Genomic DNA, 13,613 nt, shown 5'->3' with positions numbered 1-13,613 from the left:
GATTTGAAAAAATCAAGAACTTCTAAAAACGAAAAACAATAAATGGAATTAAAAGTTCAATGAATGTGTTTATCAGCATACACCCACTCCTCACTTATTAGCACGTTAAGTTCCAAAGACAAGGTCTTACATCCAAACTCCCTGAGGGACTGAATTACTGGGCTGAGGGCTGTGGGGACCAAGGTCTTGGGAAACATCTAGTGCAACTGCGTAACACAGTTTATAAAGAAAACGTTCTACATTCTACTTTAGTGATTAGCATCTGGAGTCTTGAAAGCTTATGAGAGGCCATCTAAGATACTCCACTGGTCTCACCCCATCTGTCCAAGGGAGCAAGGGGGAATGAACAAAACTAAAGACACAAGGAAAGGATTAGTCCAAAGGACAAATGGACCACATCTACCACAGCGTCCACCAGAAGGAGTTCATTACAACTAGATGGTGCCGGGCTACCACCACTGACTGCTCTGACAGGGAATACAATAGAGGATCCTGGACAGAGCTGGAAAAAAACATAGAACAAAATTCTAACTCACAAAAAAAGACTAGACTTACTGGCTTGACAGAGCCTAGAGAAACTCTGAGAGTACAGCCCCCAGACACCCTTTTAGCTCAGTAATGAAGTCACTCCTGAGGTTCACCCTTCAACCAAAGATTAGACAGGCCCATAAAACAAAATGAAACTAAAGAGGCACAGCAGCCCAGGGGCAAGGACTAGGAGGCAGGAGGGGACACAGGAAAGCTCATACCGGGGAGCCCATGGTCGAGGAGGGAGAGTGTTGATGTGTCGTGGGGTTGGTAACCAATGTCGCAAAACAATATGTGTACCATTTAACAAGAAGCTAGTCTGTTTTGTAAACCTTCATCTAATGTACAATAATAAAATAAAAAAAGACAAGGTTGCTATGCAAAAATCAGTGTTATGCAAAAAGGAAGGAATTTTTTTTCTGTTTTCAGATCACCCATTTATCTGATTTTTAATTTAGAATATATGATCATAGAAATACTAACAGCTACAATTTACTGATGTGCTTAACACTTTGACAAGTACAAAAAAAAAAAAAACCAAACTCATTGCTGTTGGGTCGATTCAAACTCCTAGCAACCCTACAGGACAAAGTAGAGCTGCCCCATAGAGTTTCCAAGGAGCGCCTGGTGGATTCAAACTGCTGACCTCTTGGTTAGCAGCCATGGCACTTAACCACTGTGACACCAGGGTTTCCATGACAAGTCCACTTATGGATTATTCCTCTGTAGAGAAGGAGGTTTGAAGGAGACAAGGCTGGATGAAGCTGGGCTGTGTGACTGGAGGGCCCATGGCTTAACCACCTCATCTTCCTCCTCTGCTGGGTCAGAGCTTCCCTTGAGGAGCCACCTCCAGGGCTCCACTTCCACCCCGGCATGCCCTGCGTTCATGACCCCAGAGCCTGCTCTGCTTTCGGGGCCTGGCAAGTCATCGAGGCTTGGCGTTTCCTGCGAGGGCCCTGGGAGCCTGGCCATGCACCCAGCCTCACTGAGGCAGAGGCTTCAGGCCCAGTTCGGTTCACTGCGGGATGTCATTAAACTCGCACGCTTTCTTCCAAACACCCTGATACCCCTTTCTTTCCTCCCTTCCCACCCCACAGCAATTTTGAGCCGTGGGCCTCTGGCTGCACAGGAGCTGGGGACCAAGAACAGGTGCCTGCTGGCTCGGTGCAGCCTGCATATCTGCCTGGAGGCTGTGGCCACAGGGGAGGCCAGCCCTGTGTGGCAGCTGGACACAGCACCCCCACTGGCAGGAGGAAGGGGAAGGTGTAGGGCAGCAGAGCCCAGTTTCCTGAAGGTCACCTGGAGACCCTCCTCAAGGGAGGCGACACTCCAGTACCATTGCCACTGTGCCACTGACTCCTTAATGCGCAAAATAGCCAGGCAGTAGATTTTTTACTATTGTTGTAAATACAAAATGCCGGATAATGTGATGAATAGATGTATTAGAAAAAGCTAAGAGAGAATTAGTCAGTTGGAAGACAAGTCAGAAGAAATTATTCAGGCTACAGCACAAAGCAAAAACAAACCAAACCAAACCAAACCAGCTGCCATTTAGTCAATTACCACTCACGACTACAGTGTCGTCACGTATTTCAGAACAGAACTTCACCCCATAGAAAACAGCACAGGGATACTTAACAACTGAAAATACAGAAAGAAGGGTAGAAAGGTCTAACTCTAATCTGTAATTCACAGAAGTATCAGAAGAAAAGGAAGGAGGCAGAGGCCAATATCTGAGGAGGTTATTATAAAATATCAACCCACAAATTCAAGAAGCCCAACTGGATTAAATTTAAAATATCAGTTCCAGAAAATAAACAAAATCTTAAAGGAGACATATCACCTTGGAAGGAACAGCATTTAAGCTAATAGCTGACTTCTCAACACCAATAACGTAACCCAAAAGGCAGCAAAATGTCATCTTCAATACAGGGAAAGAATACAATTGCAAACCTGAAGCTTACATACAAAAAAAAAAAAAAAAGATCAGGTTTATAGAGATACTGATAATAAAAGGGCAATAATAATGAAAACTAAAAACAAAATAAGGTATTCCAGTTGTACAGAACTAACTTACAACAGAGTCATCAGAACAGAGACACACACACACACACACACGCACGCACACACGCACACACGCGCACACACGCGCACACACACACACACACACACACACGGAAACCTTGATGGCCCAGTGGTTAAGTGCTACAGCTGCTAAGCAAAAGGTCGGCAGTTCAAATCTACCAGGTACTCCTTGGAAACTCTATGGGGAAGCTCTACTCTGTCCTATAGGGTCACTGTGAGTCAGAATCAACTCAACAGCAATGGGTTTGGTTAAATATACAGAGAGAGAGAGATACACATTGCTATATATAAGCTGGACAGACAATTTGTATACTTTTCTCAATATATTATTATATTACAATAATTGTAACTACTGTATTATTGTAATAAACTGCATTATATTTGTTATATAAAATCTCACCACTGGGTGAAGATGGTGAAGAACTCAAGAGATCTACATATTATTTTTGCAGTTTCTATAATTAAGCTGAAATAAAAAGTCTTAGAAAATAAATTATATTCATATAAACTAGTATTCAAAGTTCTTAAAATATAATTTATATAGAAAATCAAACTTCCTAGGAATTAATGTAACAAAAGGTGCAACTCTACAAAGAAAACTATAAAGCCTTGTTGATAGAAATTACAGAAAACCTGAATAAATGAAGAGGTACCATGTTCAACTATTAGAAGTCTCACATACCATAAAGACAGAAAATCTCTCCAAATTTAGAGGCAAGGGGGAGAGAGAAAGGGGAGGTTACTGCTTATGGAGCGCTGAGTTTCTGTTCATGTTGATGGAAACATTGCACAGATTAAGGGTAGGGTTGCACAGCCGATTGATGTAATTGATGTCCATCAGTTCTACAGCTGTAAAGAGTTAAACTGGCAAGTGTTATGTGACAGATGCATCTACAGCTACAAAAGCGAAAAGAGCAGCTGCTGGGGCTAAGTATGGACAACCAAACACCTCGTGGAATTTGGTTTCTTGGTTTAGAGGTTAAGGGTCATGTTTTCATGGAAGATCCGAATTAACTGGCCTAATATCGTGTTTAGTGCTTCTGTTCTACTGCTTAGTTCATTGCACCGTGTCTGCGGTCTTAAAAGCTTGCAAGCAGACATCCAAGGCACAACAATTGGTCTCTATTTGCCTGGAACAACCGAGGAAGAAGGAATGTCAGGAGTAGCAGGAGGAAATGGAATGTGTGGCTAATTGCCTCTATGAACAACTGCCTCCTTTGCCATGAGACCAGAAGAACTGGATGGTGCCCAGCTACCATTACTGAATTTTTTTTTTAATTTTGTTTTGTTCTGTTTGCACTTTCCAATGACTTAGCAGCTCTATTAGCACCATTACTGAATGTTTTGAGCAAAGATTCCATAAACGAAATCCTGATCAAAAGGGGGAAAATGCAGAACAGAATTTCAAATTCTTGTTGAATCTAGCCATGCTGGAGCAACTGAGGCTGGATAAACCCCCAAAACTACTGCCCTAAAATAATCTTTACACCTTAAACCAAAAATATCCCCTGAAATCTTCTTTAAACAAACAACAGTTTAGCTCGATTATTTTAAAAGCTCTGCCTTAAGCATTCTGCTAGTTTAAGGATATATATGGGATAAAACTGACAAGAGCAACTCAAAAGAATAGATAGGAACCATAGGGGGCAGTGAGTTTATGTTAATGGAGGAGAAACAACTCAGAAAAGGAGGGTGAGAATGGTTGCACAACTTGAAGAGTTTAATCAATGTCACTAAATTGTACATGTAGAAACTGTTGAACTGGTGTATGTTCTGCTGTATATATTCTCAAAAACAAACAAAAAACAAACTTTTAAAAAATTCAAAATGGATCAATGACCTTAATTTGAAAGTTAAAAGCATAAAATTCATAGAGGAAAATGCAGGAAAGTGGGGGCCAGGTTTCTGTGATGGGCTATCGGACAGGATGAATTAGACCTGCTGGCACAATGGTTAAATGCTTGGCTGCTAACCGAAAGGTTGGCAGTTCAAACCAACTGGCCACTCCACAGGAGAACGATGAGGCAGTCTGCTTCCAGAAAGATTTACAGCCTTAGAAATCATATGGGGCAGTTCTACTCTGTCCTATAGGGTCGCTATGAGTCAGAACTGAATAGAGGGCAACAAGTTTATTTTTTTAATTTTTAAATCAGAGAGGACAACAAAAGCACGAGCAGCAAAAAACAAAAATAGACAAATGAGTCCTCATAAAAATTAAATATTTCTGCTCATCAAAAGACAATAAAAAAAAAAGTGAAAAGACAGCCTACACAGTGGGAAAAAAAATTTGGAACCATTTTTCTGATAAGGAAACCCTGGTGGCATAGTGGTTAAGCGCTATGGCTTCTAACCAAGAGGTTGGCAGTTCCAACCTACCAGATGCTCCTTGGAAACTCTATGGGGCAGTTCTACTCTGTCCTATAGGGTTGCTATGAGTCAGAATCAACTCGACGGCAGTGGGTTTGGTTTTTGGTTATCTGATAAAGTTCTAAGATCCGAAATTTATAAAATCCTTCCACAACTTAACAACAAAAAAACAAACAACTCAACCCAAAAATGGGCAAAGGACTTGAACAGACATTTCGCCAAGGAGAATATTCAAATGGCCAATAAGCACATAAAGAATATTCAGTCACTAGCCATTAGAGAAATGCAAATCAAAAGCACAATGAGTTACCATCTCCTCCCTGTAAGAATGGCAAAGATTGAAAAAAAAAACAGAAAACACGAGGTGTTGGTGAGGCTGTGAAGAAACTGGAGCCCTCAATCCATTGCTGGCGGGACAGTAAAATGGTGCAGCCAATGAGGAAAACAATTTGGTGGCTCCTCAAAAAGTTGAACATAGAATTACCATAAACAAACAAAACACTGCCAACGAGTAGACTCTGACTCATAGCAACCCTTTAGGACAGAGCAGAACTGCCCCCAAAGGGTTTCCGAAATTACCATATGACTCAGCAGTTCCACTCCCAGGTATATACCCTAAAGGCCTAAAAGCAGCAACACAGACACATGAACATCAATATTCACAAGAGCCAAAAGGTGGAAACGACTGAAGGTCCATCAAGTGGATTCCGACTCATAGCGACCCTACTGGACACAGTAGAACTGCTCCACAGGGTTTCCAAGGAGCGGCTGGTAGATTCAAACTGCTGACCTTTTGGTTAGCAGCCAGGCTCTTAACCAGGGCTCCCAATGGAATACTAAGCAGCCATAAAGAGGAATGAAGTCCTGATGCATGCCAAAACATAGGTGAACCCTGAGGACTTGATGCTGACTGAAGTAAGTCAGACACAAAACGACAAATACTATATGATATTACCTATGTGAAATAAGCAAATACACAAAAACCCAAAGTGATTAGTGGTTTGCAGGGGCAGGAGGGAGGGGGAGAGAGGGGTTCTTAGCTTGGAGTGCACCGCAGGTATGTTAACAATGCTGGGATCGTTCGGAAAAAGAGAGTGAAAAGGGTGCACAATTTGACAAACACAATATCACTCAAGTGCACAGGTGGAAATCAATAAAATGTTATGTGTTGTTATATGTGTAGATACAACAAAATAAAATTTCTATGGAAATGCAAAAAGCCAAGAACAGCCAAGACACTTAAGAGAAGAAAAAATAAAAGTGAAGACTTGTTCTACCGGATATTAAAACCCATTCTAAAGCTAAAGTAATTTAGACAATGTTCCGCTGCTATTCATAAGGTTTTCACTGGCTAATGCACTGGGTAAATCTGCTGCAACAGACCTCTTTAAAGTGTTGAAAAGCAAAGATGTCACCTTGAACACTAAGGTGCACCTGACCCAAGCCATGGTATTTTCAGTCACCTCATATGCATGAGAAGGCTGGACAATGAATAAGGAAGATAGAAGAAGAATTGAGGACTTTGAATTGTGGTGTTGGTGAAGAATACTGAATATACCATGGACTGCCAAAAGAACGAACAAATGTGTCTTAGAAGAAGTACAAACAGAATGCTCCTTAGAAGTGACGATGGTGAGACTGCATCTTACATACTTTGGACATGTTGTCAGGAGGGATCAGTCCCTGGAGAAGGACACCATGCTTGGCAGAGTACAGGGTCAGTGGAAAAGAGGACGATCCTCAACGAGGTGGATTGACACAGTGGCTGCAACAATGAGCTCAAGCACAACAATTGTAAGGACGGCACAGGACCGGGAGGTGTTTCATTCTGTTGTGCATAGGGTCGTTATGAGTCAGAACCAACTTGACAGCACCTAACGATGACAACAACATGGTTAAAAAGTTATTAAGGGCTTATTACTCGCAAAACACTTTAGCAGTGACTGTACAACAAAATGATTAAGATGGGTCTCAAAATCTACCAAGGGAAAGACATCCCCCTAAATCTTTAAAACAAAGTAGATTCTGAAATTATCCTAACAGTAATAAGAAACAAGAAGCTCAGGGAAGAGGTCAATTTATAGCAATAGATGCACACACCAAAAAAGAAAGGGACAAAATCAAAACAACGTGAAGAACAGAAAGAGAACAGCAAAAGAAGCCCACAGGCCCCAGAAGAGAGCAAATAATAACATCAGAGCAGAAATAAATGAAATAGAGAATAGAAAAACAATAAAATCAATAAAACCAAAAGTTCGTTCTTTGAAAGGATCAACAAAATCGACAAACCACTGGCCAAAATGACAAAAGAAAAACAGGAGAGGACGCAAATAACCCAAATAAGAAATGAAATGGAGGACATTACAACAGATCCAACTGAAATAAAAAGGATCATAACACAGTATTATGAAAAACCACACTCCAACAAATTTGAAAACCTAAAGGAAATGGACAAATTTCTAGAAACACACTACCTACCCAAACTAACACGAAATAATACTGAAAATCTGAATAGACCCAAAACAAGAGATTAAAAAGGTAATAAAAAAAAAACTCCCAACAAAAAAAAAGCCCTGCCCCAGACGGCTTCACTGGAGAATGCTACCAAACATCCAGAGAAGAGATTATGCCAGTACTACTCAAACTATTTCAGAACACAGAAAAGAAAGCGATACTTCTGAATTCATTCTATGAAGCCAGCAGAACCCTGATACCAAAACCAGGCAAAGACACCACATAAAAAGAAAATTACAGACCAATATGTCTCATGAATATAGATGTAAAAATTCTCAACGGAACTCTAGCCAAGAGAATTCAGCATCATGTCAAAAAATAATACACCATGACCAAGTAGGAGTCACACCAGGTATGCAAGGATGGTTCAACATTGGAAAATCAATCAACACAATCCACCACATAAATAAAAGAATCACATGATCATTTCAATAGACACAGAAAAGGCATCTGACAAAGTCCAACACCATTCCTGATAAAAGCTCTCGATAAAATATGTACAGAGGGGAAATTTCTCAACATAATAAGGGGCAGCTATGCAAGACCAACAGCCAACATCATTCTTAATGGAGAGAGGCTGAAAACATTCCCCTTGAGAACAGGAACAAGACAACAATGCCCTTTATCACCACTTCTACTGAACACTGTGCTGGAAATTCTAGCTAGAGCAATAAGGCAAGAAACAGAAATAAAAGGCATTCAAATTGGTAATGAAGAAGATAAACTCTCCCTATTTGCAGATGATACGATACTATACATGGGAAACCCAAAAGATTCCATGAGAATACTACTGGAACTAATAAAAGATTCAGCAGAATAGCACAATACAAGATATACATACAAAACTCAACTGAATTCCTATAAGCCAATAAAGAGAATGACAAAAAAGAAATCAAAAAAACAATACCATTTATAACAAAATATTTAGGAATAAACCTAATCAGGGATGTAAAAGGACCTATACAAAGAAAACTACAAAACACTACTGCAAGAAACCAAAAGAGACCTACATAAATGGAAAAACATACCATGCTCATGGATAGGTAGACTCAACATTGCAAAAATGACAATTCTACCCAAAGCAATTTACAAATACAATGCAATATCAATCCAAATACCAACAACATTCTTTAAAGAGATGGAAAAACTTAACATTAACTTTATATGGAAAGGGAAGAAGCCCCAGATAAGTAAAGCACTACTGAAGAAGAATAAAGTAGGAGGACTCACACTATCTGACCTCAGAACCTACTATACAGCTATGGTAGTCAAAACAGCCTGGTGCTGGCACAATGACAGATACATTGACCAATGGAACAGAATTGAGAACCCAGATGTAAATCCACCCACCTGTGGTCACCTGATCTTCAACAAGAGCCTAAACCCAAAAAACCAAACCCAGTCCTGTCGAGTCAATTCCGACTCATAGTGACCCTACAGGACAGAGTAGAACTGCCCCACAGAGTTTCCAAGGAGCCCCTGGCGGATGTGAACTGCCGACCCTTTGGTTAGCAGCCATATCACTTAACCACTACGCCACCAGGGTTTCCAACAAGAGCCTAAAGTCCATCAAATGTGGAAAAACGTCTTTTTAACAAATGGTGCTGGCAAAACCGAATGTCCATCTACAAAAAAAATCAAAGAGGGCCCTGTCATGGATTGAATTATGTCCCCCCAAAAATGTGTGTATCAACTTGATTAGGCCATGATTCTCAGTACTGTGTGGCTGTCCTCCATTTTGTGATTCTAATTTTATATTGAGAGGATTAGGGTGGGACTGTAACACCACCCTTCCTCAGGTCACCTCCCTGATCCAATATAATGGGAGTTTCCCTGGGATGTGGCCTGCACTACCTTTTCTCTCTCAAGAGATAAAAGGAAAGGGAAGCAAGCAGAGAGTTGGGGTCCTCATACCACCAAGAAAGCAGCACCAGGAGCAAAGCATGTCCTTTGGACCTGGGGTGCCTGTGCCTGAGAAGCTCCTCAACCAGGTGAAGACTGAGGACAAGAACCTTCCTCCAGAGCAGACAAAGACAGAAAGCCTTCCCCCGGAGCTAGGCCCTGAATTTGTACTTGCAACCTACTAGACTGTGACAGAATAAATAAATTTCTTTGTTAAAGTCATCCACTTGTAGTATTTCTCTTAGATATACTAGATAACCAAGACAGACCCATACCTCACACCATATATAGAAACTAACTCAAAATGGATCAAAGATCTAAATAAAAAGCCAAAAACTATGAAATTTATAGAAGAAAAAATAGGATTAACACTAGATGCCCTAATACACAGCATTAACAGGACACAAACCACAACCAACAACACACAGACTCCAGAAGATAAGCTACATAACTGGGATCTTCTAAAAATTAAACACTTAATGCTCATCAAAAGACTTCACCAAAAGAGTAAAAACAACCTACAGACTGGGAAAAAAAAATTAGCTATTACAAATCAGACAAAGGTCTAATCTCTAAAATCCAAAAGAAAATCCAACACCTCCACAAAAAAAAAAAAGACAAACAATCCAATTAAAAAAATGGGCAAAGGAAATGAACAGACACTTCACCAAAGACATTCAAGCTGCCAACAAACACATGAGGAAATCACTAGCCATCAGAGAAATGCAAATCAAAATCACAATGAGACACCATCTCACCCCCCCTCCTCCACATTACTGGCACAAACCGAAAAAAAAAACAAAAAACAGGAAATAACAAATGTTTAAGTGGCTGCGGGGAGATTGGAACCCTTTTGCCCTGCTGGTGGGAATGCAAAATGATACAGCCATTTTGGAAAAGGATATGGTACTTCCTTAGAAACCCAGAAATAGAAATACCATATGATCCAGCAATCCCACTCTTAGGAATATATCCTAGAGAAATAAGAGTTGTCACATGAATAGACATATGCACACTCATGTTCACTGAGCAATGTTCACAATAGCAAAAAGATGGAAACAACCTAGATGCCCATCAGCAGATGAATGGATAAACAAACTATGGTACATGCACACAATGGAGTATTATACAACGATAAAGAGCAATGGTGAATCTGTGATGCACCTCATAACATGGATGACTCTGAAGGACATGCTGAAGGAAACAAGTCAATCACAAAAGGACAAACATTGTATGAGACCATTACTGTAAAAACTCATGAGAAGGTTTACACACAAAAAGAAACAATCTTTGATGGTTACCAGGGAGGCGAGGGGTGGAGATGGAAAAACACTTAATAGACAATAGATAAGTGGTAACTTTTGTGAAGGGTAAGACAGGACACAATACTGGGGAAGACAGCAAAACTTGCAGAAGGCAGGTCATGGAAGGTCCACAGACACATCCAAACTCCCTGAGGGACTGAATTGCTGGACTGAGAGATGTGGGGACCATGGTCTCAGGGATCATCTAGTTCAACTGGCATAATATAGTTTATAAAGAAAATGTTCTACATTCTACTTTGGTGAGTACTGGCTGGGGTCTTAAAAGCCTGTGAGAGGCCATCTAGGATACTCCACTGGTCTCACCTGGTTGGGAGCAAGGAAAAATGAAGAAAACTAAAGATACAAGGGAAAGATTAGTCCAAAGGACTAATGGACCACATCTACCATGGGCTCCACCAGACTGAGTCCGGTACAACTAGATGGTGGCTGGCTACCACCACGGACTGCTCTGACAGGGATCACAATAGGGGGTCCTGGACAGAGCTGGAGAAAAAATGCAGAAATTCTAACTTAAAAAAGAAAGACCAGGTTTGATGGCCTGACAGAGACTGGAGAAACCCTGAGAGTATGGCCCCCAGACACCCTTTCAGCTCAGTAATGAAGTCACTCCTGAGGTTCACTCTTCAGCCATTTACTGGACAGGCCCGTAAAAGAAAACAAGACTAATGGGGCACAACAGCCCAGGGGCAAGGATTAGAAGGCAGGAAGGAACAGGAAAGCTGGTAATAGGGAACCCAAGGCTGAGAAGGGAGAGTGTTGACATGTCGTAGGGATGTTAACCAATGTCACAGAATGATATGTGTACTGTTTAACGAAAAACTAGTTTGTTTTGTAAACCTTCATGGAAAGTACAATGAAAATAAATAAATAACTCTCAAAAAAAGCAGCAGCTTGGGGCGAAAAAAGATTGAAGGGAGGCTCCCGTCAGTAAGTGGATGGGGGCAAACTGGTAGTAATATGTGGAACAAAAGAACAGAGAAAACAATTTGAACAAATCTCGGATAGGAAAATTCAGAATGTGGTACTGGTCAGAAGTGTGACTGGACGAAAAAGCGGAAGTAGTAAAGGGAGCTAAGATGGAAGAGTTATCTAGGCCGAGATGGAAGAGCCAAGAAAGAGGCAGGTCCGTCAGTCTGCACTTTAGTTTTGTAAGCATGTTCTGTAAGCAGAGGTTTGAAATAGTTGTTTCCTCAGAGTAAGACATACTGACCCCTGTCAGAGGCACCAAAAGGTCAGCAGTTTGAACCCAACAGCCGCTCTGCGAGAGAAAGATGTGGCAGTTGGCTTCCATCAAGATGACAGCCTAGAAAGCCCTACGGGGGACGTTCTACTCTGTCCTGTAAGAGTCGCTATGAGTCGGGATCAACTTGATAGCAATGGGTTTGGCTTTGGTTTTATGGACTTTAAAGTCACAACTCAAGTCTACCTGTAAACTTTCCCTGATCTCCACAGCTAAGGCACACTTTGACCTACCACCATTGGCATGCATCACAATGTACTTATTTCTACATCTGTCTGTCCCACTAGGCTGTGAGTTCCTTAGACAAAGTTAGCATATCCACGTCTGTTACAGAATCTAGCACACAGTAGGTGCTCCGGAAATATTTGCTGAATGAATGGCCAGAACTATATTGAGGAATTGTGGCTACAACAAGCAATACTGACTAGATACAGGAGAAATCTGATGCGGTAAATTCAGAAAACTACTGCAAAATTCCAAGTATGAAGTAGTGACTGCAAGTAACGACTGGAAAATAAGGAAAATGATTCAAAGACTTATGAATGATTATAATAACAGAGAAGTAGAAGATGAATACAAAGATCCAAAGCCTTTGTTCCTGAAAAGTCATTTATTTAAATATTTATTGAGAATTTGCTTCATGAGCTATACTTGTGCTAAGCACTAGGAATGCAATGAACAAACTATAAAAAAAGTTCTGCCTTCATCTTAATAGAGATGGGAAAACCAGAGAGAGATCAGTCTCAGGAAAAATTAAGTTTGGTCTAGAATGTAACTGGAGGCGTGGACCTGGAATTCTAGAGGAAAAGTCAAGGCCAGAAAATATTTGAGGACCATCTGTAGCAGACGCTTTGTGGGTTTCCAAAAAAAAACCAAACTCACTGCCGTGGAGTCGATTCCCAATCACAGAGGCCATACAGGACAGAGCAGAATTGCCCCGTAGGGTTTCCAAGGCTGCAATCTTTACGGGAGCAGACTGCCGCATCCTTCTCTCCAGCAGCTGCTGATAGGTTCAAACCACTGACCTTTCGGTCAGCAGACAAGCGCTTAACCACTGCGCCACCAGGGCTCCTTTTGTGGGTCACAAGATCAATAAAGAAGTGTGTAGGGTAGCTGAGACACCAAGCCTGAACCTTGAGGAAATACCTGTACTGATGTGGGGACGGGAGCAGGAAGGAAAACAGGAGAATCAAGAACGGTTGGAAAACAAGAAGAAAAATGCGTTACAGAAACCTAGTTTTTTAAAATGTTTGAAGGTGGAAGCCTGGGATTAATTTCAATTAGTATCAATTTCTAACAGCACAGAAAGCATTTCTGTTAAATCTCTTAAAAGTAATCATTTTTTAATTAATGATAATATCTCTCATTTATTGAATGACTGGTATTTCTATAGTCAGCTGTCAGCTCAGTATTCCATCCTGTGGGGGAATAAAACTATGTACTTCACTATTCATATCAAACCTCACTGCAAATCTCTTCAGTGAAAACACAGAAAATGACCTCAGCAAATACTTCCTTGGACTTGGTAAGGTAGTTCTTCAAGAAAGAAGTTTCTGGAGAATGAAGGGAATACACACTAAACTAAACCACAAGGGGGAAGAAAGAAAGGGGAAGTAAGAGATAAGGAACACAGAATAAGGCAGAAGAAGAAG

The 13,613-nt window shown here is 40.9% G+C and overlaps 1 protein-coding gene across 4 annotated transcripts in view; it reads right to left on the bottom strand.

Moving 5' to 3' along the window:
* Positions 1–13,613, bottom strand: part of PDS5B (PDS5 cohesin associated factor B) — a 201,112-nt gene that overhangs the window by 134,804 nt on the left and 52,695 nt on the right. The window contains exon 1 of one of the 4 annotated variants that reach the window (XM_049853417.1): positions 6,634–7,158. The exons of the other annotated variants lie outside the window; for them this stretch is intronic. The gene's annotated coding sequence lies outside the window, so the exon portion shown is untranslated. Of the gene's footprint in view, positions 1–6,633; positions 7,159–13,613 lie in introns of those variants that run through there. 4 annotated transcript variants of the gene reach the window in all.

Source organism: Elephas maximus, chromosome 14, assembly GCF_024166365.1.
Source record: "Elephas maximus indicus isolate mEleMax1 chromosome 14, mEleMax1 primary haplotype, whole genome shotgun sequence".
In the NCBI taxonomy this organism is placed as follows: Eukaryota; Metazoa; Chordata; class Mammalia; order Proboscidea; family Elephantidae; genus Elephas; species Elephas maximus.
This window is presented reverse-complemented; position numbering and strand designations above follow the sequence as displayed.